Consider the following 10004-nt stretch of genomic DNA (forward strand, 5'->3'; position numbering starts at 1 on the left):
TTAATTACTACTGTGTTGGTTATTAATTATGGTTTAGAGTTTGTTACTAATTTGGTTATAGCTTATATTTCATTTTCCGCACATATATTGTTTGATTATAAGCTTGTGTTAGTAATTTTGATTTAGGGATCTAAACAGTCATAGGTGTTTTACATACTATTTGAACTTTCAATTCTTTTTTTAATTTTTTTGGTAATAGATTTTTTTTTCAATTCGTCTGTTTTGGAATTAAATCATTCAATTTCTTTCTCTCCAGAGATGAAATGGAATCTTTCCACAATCTAGAGTCTCTAATTTCATCAAATCAAGGTACAGATTTCTTTTCCCAAAAATCGTAAAACAAACACACAGTGCAAATACTGCTATCAATATTAATTTTCACTGAAACCTTATTAAAGACCACTATCAGGTTCCAATAAATTATACTTCTAAAATGATTGCAATGTGTATATATATTTTTATTGAAATTATTTTAATTTAGGCTTAGGTTTGGGTATGATCTATTATGGTTTCTGATATTCTCATAATCTGTTTTCTTTTTCTTTTCTTTTTTTGTGTGTTGAAAATGTACATTTAATGCCTGCTGATTTTTCTTATTGGTTCTAATTTTGCATATAATTGTTATTATTATTTTAATACTTGATGCGTAGAATTGGAATATGGGTGAATTAGAAATTGAAATCATAAATTGATGGGGTTGGATTCGTAGTGGGTTTTGATCATTCAAATTTACTTTGTGCATTGGATTGTTATATTGCTATCTGTGTTGTGATGTTCATACATGTATGTTTGTTGCTTTGATGGACTCAAAACCGCAAAGTGTGTATCATTAAATCCACTTTTAGTTGGTAGATCTTTGATCACGTTCAATTTGAATGGTTCCCTTTGCTCAAAAGTCCGTACCTTACATAAGATTCATTGGAACACCACTGTTTTTCTTTTTCTTTTTTTAATTTAAGCTGTATTTTTATTTGTAGGTCTAGAGAGTTTAATGTAAGAAAATTCCCAACAAATCGCTTTGTAATTTATGCCCACCACAACATTTAGTGTAGTCCCTTGTAAACAACGGTTTCTTGCATCTATTATTTTATTTTTTGTATGTTTGCTAGAAATTTATTTTATTTTATTTTATTTTAAGGACATCGTAATATATAATTAGATTTTGTGAGAATAGTTTTATATTTTTTAGCATACTCGAACAGCTGTCTCCCTCAATTACACAAACCCATCACTTTTTAGTTTTCACCTCCAGTGTAGTCAAAGGTGTTTTAGGCGAGCACTTAGGCGCTCAAGCAAGGCAAAGCGGCGTAAAAGCACCTCAAGGTCACTAAGGCAAGGCGCCTTTAGTGAGGCGAGCGCCTATGTCAACTAGTCGCTTGCCTTGAACAGTTTTTCCAAGCGTTAGGCAAGAGCCTCCATCGCCTTTGTTTTCTTTCCATCGTTTTGGTTTCTTTTTGGTGCAAAGGACTTGGTTTCATTAAAAAGATGACTAGCTTTTTTTTAATTTATAACTCAATTTTGTCTTTTAGTAACATTAGTGGGGTTTGAGTTGGCAACCACTAATGTTTAATAAAAAGCACATCAGACTTCAACTTTTTAGAACCACAAATAAATAATAAAATAATATATAAGTACATAGATCTTCTAACCACTACAATAATAGTTGCCCAACAGTACCCTACCTCAACAGGTTTTATTTCTACTTTTAAATTTTATAACATTATTTTATTCTTATTTCCTACATGTAATTTTAATTTAAAAAACTCATTTTTTTTTACTATTACTTCTCATTCTCCGGACCTCTTTTATCTCTTTTCTTTTTTGTTTTTGTCTTTCTTCTTTTTTTTTCTACTCCTTTCATACTCAAAGCAGCTCTCTCTGTTCTTTTCTTTCCCTCGTAGCTCCCCTCTGTCAGTTTGTTTCCCCTCTAGTCTCTAATATCAACTCTCCTCTTTTTATTTTTATTCGTATACTCTCACTTCTTCTTTTTTTGGGCTCTATTGGATTCAACACAAAAACAGGTTTTATTGACTAATTCCTATGCATTAGGGACAAAGTAAGAGAGGCTTGATTATAATTTTCAGTACATTAATATATATGATTTAAGCTCTATATATGTAGAAAAACTATATTTAATATTTAGCGCCTTGCTTCACTCGGGCTAGCGCTTTTTGGCACCTTGTCGCCTTGGGCGATACAAGGCCTTAGTGCCTCAAGTTGCCTAATCCCTTTGACTACCTTGTTCACCTCCTCCTATTCTGCCTCTTCCCATTTTGCAAATCCATTGCTTTTCACCCATTAATAAATTTGTCAAGTTTTATTTGCTTTTGCTATTTCTATCCGTCCTCTTCCTTTCCTTTGTAAACAGAATAATTACCCATTTATTTCCTCTTCGTGTCTCTCCCTTCTCAAAATTCACAATATGGCCTTCTTTAGTAGAAAGCTTGCACTTAGAGAGACACATTATGCAGCAATATGTATTAGTTTCATTTGCAAATTGCTTTTTTCATAATGTTGCTGCTCTCCATATACAGCCACATATGTATATGTTTACTTTGCTTGATGAAAGTCATTAACCTTAGGCTGTTTTCTTATATTTGTTATAGCTGTAGTAATTAATTGGAATTTTATTTCTTTCTGCAGATTAAAGCCCAAAACAAACTATTTGCTTCTCTTCAAAGTTAAGTGCTTTGCTTGATGTAAGTCATTAAGTTTCATCTCTCTCTCACTTTTTTCTTTTTCTTTTTCTTTTTTTTTAGATTTGATTTCATTTTAATTTTGATTAAGATTTGGTTGGGTTGGAAGTTGGAACTTGAGTTGGGTTGCTTCATCAAATTGGTTTTTGTTCCTTTCTTCAAATCAATTAATCTCTTTTTTGGACATAAATATCTACTTAATTAAGTTTGGAACTCTTAAGTTGTACCGTAAAATGTGAATTTGTAGGTCATGGAAATCTTAACCAATTTTGAAGCATTATGATGTCAAAATATCTTAATGGAAACTCCATCCATGGTTGGTCCTTTTTTTTTTTTTTTTTTTTTCATTCTCTCTATTTTATGATTTTGTCTTTTATTTTTTTCCATAGACACAGTAATCTTAGTTTGTGTCTTATATTTATTGATGGTTGTGGTTTTGAGCAACTATCTGAATATTGAAATGGAATAATATATATATATATATATATATATCTATTAGTTGGTCTTTAGGTGAGTGGTTTAGTTTTAAATATGTTACATGCTAATGTGATTAAGAAAAGCTGTCAAATTTGATACTGTTTGGATAGCCTATGATTGATTTGATTAAATAATCTGCTTTTGTTAGGCATGTAGAAAAATCCGTGAGGGAGAAGCCTAACTAATAGATCGAGCTCTTCCATGTCCTGTGCCATCATAGCGCAAACCCATGTATCTATATGGATTGGGTCACAATCAAAACTCCAATGGAGGCGAAACTTCTATAGTGGATTCATATTGCAAAGATCCTAGGAGTAAGTATATATTTTATTCTAAATCCATCATGTTTGATAAAATTTTTGAAAGAAAATTGATAAATTATATTTCTAACTCGATGACTTTATAATTTATTTTTGTTTGTTATGTATTTTGTTTGGGATTAGAAATAATTAAATGTGGGAAAAGTTGGTTGAAAGCTCTTACAGATACATAGCATGCATTCATTGGTTTTCTTTATTGTTGCTCATACTGACGTTGGCTGTATGATGTATCAATTTCTAATTGACACGTGGAAACAAATTAAGTGGTGTTTTTTTTTTTTTTTTTCCCTTCAGGTGAATAATTTGTTTTTAACTATTGAGGGCTAAAGATAACTTGGCAGAAATTTTATAAAAGAATCACCACAATATACACATACTATTTATGTCCTGCTAAAATGATAAAAACTCACTACCCAAAAATAAAAACAAAAAATTAACTTAGAATGGTGTCTCCATTACATGGGCAGCAACAAATTATATGGTTTCTCCATTATACTAAAATGTAGTTACCATTACCATTAGAATAATATTTCTAACGTAAAGACCATCAACTACATACAATTGGGTTGATGTTTGGATAGAAAATGCTTGAGTAGTTCTAGGAGGACTGTTGCTTATTCATCTGAAAATTGTGGGGCAATACTATCTGCAATAAGTAAGCACACCATCACATAGCTATGAAAAAACTATGTACATGTTATGTAATATCTTCTAGATTTCATCCTTGAGAACTTTTGTTCATATTCATTGTTCATAAATGAATAAATCGTTTAGATTTATCATGGTATGGGGGTGGGAAAAATTGAATCCAAACATCACATATTAAGTCTAAAACTATCTGCTTTTGAGACAATGGGCCAAGTCACAACAATTTGCATAAACAAGACAGGCATCCTTACAAAAAATGAAAAGAAAGTAATAGAGTTTCAGCTTGGAAAGGACGCAATAAAGGATGACACTTCTTTGGATATGGTAGGTGACCTCCTTAAACTACTACAACAAGCTGTTGGTTTAAACAATATTGGTACAGTTCACACCACTTCTTGCATTCTTCATCATGACCTACATAGACTCAAAACCCAAAAAGACCAGGACCCTTTTCCTCCTCAAACCCATGTCAAACTCAACCTCTTGCCCGCCCCAAGGATAAATGTTATGTTAATGGAAAATTGTATTGATGCAACATATTATTGATTAGTGAATGATATGATTTGATAAAATAGTATTTTTTTGGTTCCTAAGTTATTTGTTCTCTTTTTTACTTTTCTTTTTGAAAATTTAGAGATGCAGTGTAGTAACCATCTCCAACTTTTTTATATTTATTTTCCTCTCACTTTCTATTTCAAAATTCTGTAATCAAATATTTTCTTTTAAATTTTATTGATTCTCAAATATTCTATGTTCTCATTCTTTTATTCATTGTGGTTCATTAGTTGGTTAACTCAGAAAATGGTGTCTCCATTATGTGGGCAGCAACAAATTATATGGTTTCCCCATTATTTGAAGGTGAGCCCATAATCTGTATTAACTTATAATCTCTTCGTATGAGAATGTGTCTGCCTCTTGGTATTAAAAGTTTGTTAAATATGTTGAATCATTTCTAGCTCAACCAACATTAAACACCTTACTTTTTTTCATTTCATTATACCATTGATCTACTTGATTTTCTTATTTTTGCCCTAGTTTATGAAGACCTTTAACATGTAGACCAATTGAACCAAATTATCAGAAAATGGGATGTGCTTAAGTGAAGACATTTAATTGGTTAGCATCTAAGTGTTTGATCATTTTGCTATGGACACATTAGGCCTAGACTATAGGATTTGAGTTGGCAGATAATACTTAGGCTCTATAAACCGTATCTTTTGTTTATTTTTCCATAAGGATTATGTCAAATAAGAACAAATTACTATATTTGCTAGATGTTTAATGAAAGGCCTCCAATTTTATTTTTAATTCACATTTAATCTGTCTTCCTTTGTTTCTATACAAATGAAAATCTCTTGCAGTGCACTACAAGAAAAGATTTTACTAGCGAGGGTAAAATGCCCTTGCAAAAATTCAAATATCATCACAAAAGGTTATTAGTGAGGGCATATAGCCCTCGAAGGCCGTCGTATTTGCTCTTGTTGCTAAAAGAGATTTTGCGACCTTACCTTTGCAAATAGATAATTTACGAGGGCAATCCACCATCGTTATTGAACAAATCTACTCTGACAAATAAATTACCAAACGACGAGAAAGTCGACGACTTATTTTTAGCGAGGGGAAGTAGTCATCGTTAACAACTATTTGTGAGAACCTTCATATCCTCGCAATTAATTATTTGCCAATTTCAAATTAATGATATACTTTTTAGAGACAAATAGTGTCGTTGCTAAAATTTATTTGTGAGGGCTTTTTAACCCCTCGCAATTAGTTAGAAATAATAGTGACGACGTTAAGTTGTCACTTAAAACGTTTTTGCAAGGGGTTAAGTGGCGTTGCAATTCTATAAATTACAAGGGACTTTGTCGTCACTATAAAGTTATTTATGACCAAATTTTTATGTCCACGACAACAAAAGTGGGCTATGATGACAAAACTATTCGTCACAATATGTTCTTATTTTGTCACTGAAGACATATGGTGACGAAACCGGTTTATTTATTTATTTACATTTACTTGCCATTACATTAGCCTATTACGTTAAACTGTTCATTTCCAACCACATCCATAAAAAAATCATCCATTCAATTCCAACCACATCTAAAAAAAAAAAAGGCATCCATACAATTTGAAAAAGGAAATAAAGAACCACTATACTATTAAAACCATTGAACCAAGTTGTTAACAAAGTAATTACAACCATTTATATACAAATGATATCTTCCATACTTTACAAAAGATTATTTGAGTTCAAGTAGCGCCACAAAAACTGTCTTTTTGCCACCAATCCTATGTCTGCACAAGTATAAAGAAAAATACATCAATATCATATCTATTGGAAGAAGCAACTACTTGTACAACTAATCACAAGATTGCCCAAAGTTCAATTAAATTTGATACATTGGTATTACTATCATGGATCTAGTTTAAAAATGAAGTTTGATACAAGTTACTGATTTAATTAATGAAACATCGCATGAGATAAAATCCTAGAAAATAATAATAAGCTAATATGTCACCAATCCCAAATTCATTGAGAAAATTTACAAACAATATAAACAAATTGCACTTATCAAGTCACTTACACAAGTGTCAATGCATTGTGAGAGTATAATTAAGGAAGAGCTACATTATACATAAAGAACGCATAACAAAGATAATAGATTGCATACCACCACAATACAAGATGTTAGTGAATGTTTCTCCATCTTTTGCACCTACCCAGTGCTGTGTTGGTTTTATTGATATTCTAAAAAACACAATGATGCGTCCAAGCTATTTCACCCTCATAACTTGAGACTGATTATAAAATTAGTTTTAAAAACCATAAAACCCATTATCACCCTCATCCAAATGAAAAGTGATCTCAGAAAGGAATTATAACTAGACTTCTCCATACCCATGGATAAACGCAGCAACAATTATCTTTAAAAAAAAGGATAAAGCCCATCACTTTCTTAGGCTCTATGGAAGAAGAATCGTAGAGAGAGGCGTGACTAACAAAGAGAGAGAGGCATGAGATTAGGGATTTAGGGTTAAAGGGAAAAAAAATTATAATGAAGAAAAAAAAATTCTAGCGCCCAAATGCTAGTGCCTTGTCTATTACTACTACTACTAGTTTGTAACTCCATGCATATGCATGGATACACTTAAAAATATACAATAAGGTGCATAATATAATTCCTATATATATTGATGGGACAACAACTCTCCAGGTTCGCCCATGAAGCTCGTCCAAATAACAGAGCATGCCCATTAAGATACTAGTCTAGGATGAGATCGTCCTGGTAGAGTCCTGGTCAATCTCGTCCTAGAGAGCACGTCTTGGACAAGCTCGTCCTGGGTGAAATTATGACTCTTCACTACGAACCATTGCTAGTAACGGTTAAAGAAAATAGAGCCAAGCAATATAACTTCCATAGCAGTTATGGAAGTTATCTCCAAGTTTTCTGGACTCCGCAACAGTGGGGGAAGTTACATAAAAGAAATAACCGCTTATACACACTATATAAGCATCCTACGAGAAGGTAAATAGATTGAGTTCTTTCTTCCAATATACTTAGAATTACACAAAATACTGACTTTGCCATCGGAGGTTCCTTGGCCGGCCTTCACCGGTCTCCTCTGATTTTTTTGTTTTTTGTTTTTTTTTTTTTTTTTCAGAGTTCGCCAACAGCCTTTTGATCGTTAGCGCCCGAGACTTTCAACCCACTGATTTCTGAAGAACTATCAGTTGGCCCCGTCTGTGGGAAAGAATATTTGTCACGCTCGAACTTTATTTGTTAAGTTCTACAATTTCTTTCTCGGACAAAGGGTTGAAATGGTTCGGATAAGATCAAGGGCTACTAGTCCAGGCCCTCAAAAGAGTAGAGACGCTTCCAGTAATCCCCGTCGTGACCACCAATCGACGCCTGTCATGCAACCATCTTCTGTCCAACATGTACAGTCGATGGCCGCTGCCATGGCGGAGTTAACTCGCCAAAACCAGGAATTGAGAAGGGAAATTAATCTCAGAAGGCAACGGCATGAGGCCTATGGAGAAGAGCATAGACAGAGCCAGGGAGATGGAAGAAATGCAGAGCCAAAAAGCCAATCAAGGGGTTCTACACCAAGAAGGATGCCACATTTGGAGAGGGAAATAGACCAGATGAGGAAGGTTATGGATGAGATGAGGGAGAATATGAGGAGGACCAATCCTGTAGAAGATTTAGTTCACAAAACTGATTCTCCCTTTACGGCTTCTATCAATGGCCATCCCTTGCCACCAAAGTTCAAGATGCCTTCCTTAGACTCATATGATGGGACGCGTGACCCCTTTAACCATATTACTACCTTTAAGACTATTATGCATCTTCAAGGGGTTCCAGATGAGATAATGTGTAAAGCCTTCCCAACTACCCTCAAAGGGCCCATGCGAGTGTGGTTCAGCAAGATACCCTCAATTTCGATAAGTACCTTTGAAGAGTTGAGCAAGTTATTTGTTAATAATTTTATTAGAGGACAAAGGCACAAACGTTTCTCGTCTAGCCTATTAACCATAGAACAAGGAGAAAATGAGAGCTTGCGGTCCTTCATTACTCGGTTCAATAGAGAAGCCTTGGCGGTAGATGAGATGGATGATAAGCTACTATTAGCAGCCTTCCACAATGGGATCAATTCTGATCTATTTATTCACAAGCTTTATGAACAAGAGCCCCAAACCATGGCTAAACTCATCCATTCAGCCTAGAACTTCATGAATGCAGAAGACACAATTTTTTCTAAGAAGAGGAAAAGAATGGAAGCGAATGCTCAGCGCCACCCCGAATAAGGACCTCATCCAAAGAAGGGACGAGCAGAAGATAGGAAAGACTGAGACAATAAGAAGGCAGGTCCTTTAGCGCGGAATCAATAGTACACGCTGCTAAACATACCACTGGAGCAAGTCTTTATGCAAATCAAGGACGACCCTTCTTTGACGTGGCCGGAGAAACTAAAGGGAGATCCTAACAAGCGCAACAGGAACAAGTATTGTTGCTTCCATAGAGACCATGGGCATGACGCAGATGATTGTTTCGATTTAAAACAGCAAATTGAGAATCTCATTAGACAAGGAAAATTGAGAAATTTCCTTAGACGAGATCACAAAGATGAGAAGTTGAAAGGGAAAGTAGAAGAGTCGTCACGACCTCCACTTAGAGAAATAAGAGTAATTGTAGATGGTTCAACAGCTTAGTCGTCTAAGTCAAGAAAGGCATACCTAAAGGTAGTTCAGAATGTTCAACTCTCTGGACGATCTCCCAGGATGGGCAACACAGACGAGCAAGCGATCACTTTTTCGGACGAGGATGCAGAGAGAATTCATCACCCTCATGACGATGCTATTGTCATCACCTTGGTTATTGCTGATTACACAACCAGAAGAGTATTGATAGACAATGGAAGCTCTGCAGACATTCTGTATTATCCAGATTTTCAGCAAATGAGGGTTGGACGAGACCAACTCTGTCCAGTACACTCACCTCTAGTGGGTTTCAGAGGAATGAAGGTACAGCTTGTAGGCACCGTTACGTTGCCAGTGGTAGTGGGGGCATATCCGTAGTAAGTAACCAAAGATGTAAATTTCCTTGTATTAGATTGCTCATTCTCTTACAATGCCATAATTGGAAGACCAAATTTAAATAGTTGGAAGGCAGTCACATCCACTTACCACCTATCAGTTAAAATTCCCTACGGAGCATTGGGTAGGACAAGTGCAAGGAGACCAACTGGCTGCAAGGGAGTGTTATTTGGCCATACTTGCCATGAACGAGCAACAATAGACGATGAGCATTGAAGAAAGGAGAATTGTGGCTGAACCCACTGAAGTGTTAGAAGATATTTC

The 10004-nt window shown here is 34.6% G+C and overlaps 1 long non-coding RNA gene across 1 annotated transcript; it reads left to right on the top strand.

Moving 5' to 3' along the window:
• The first annotated feature begins 254 nt into the window (after positions 1 to 254).
• Positions 255 to 5440, top strand: LOC111986298 (uncharacterized). Its single transcript, XR_010623648.1, has 5 exons — positions 255 to 309; positions 2644 to 2699; positions 2944 to 3012; positions 3330 to 3487; positions 4927 to 5440. It is a non-coding gene; the product is annotated as an uncharacterized LOC111986298 (long non-coding RNA).
• The last annotated feature ends 4564 nt before the right edge of the window (positions 5441 to 10004 follow it).

Source organism: Quercus suber, unplaced genomic scaffold, assembly GCF_002906115.3.
Source record: "Quercus suber isolate HL8 unplaced genomic scaffold, Cork oak 2.0 scaffold_352, whole genome shotgun sequence".
Classification (NCBI taxonomy): Eukaryota; Viridiplantae; Streptophyta; class Magnoliopsida; order Fagales; family Fagaceae; genus Quercus; species Quercus suber.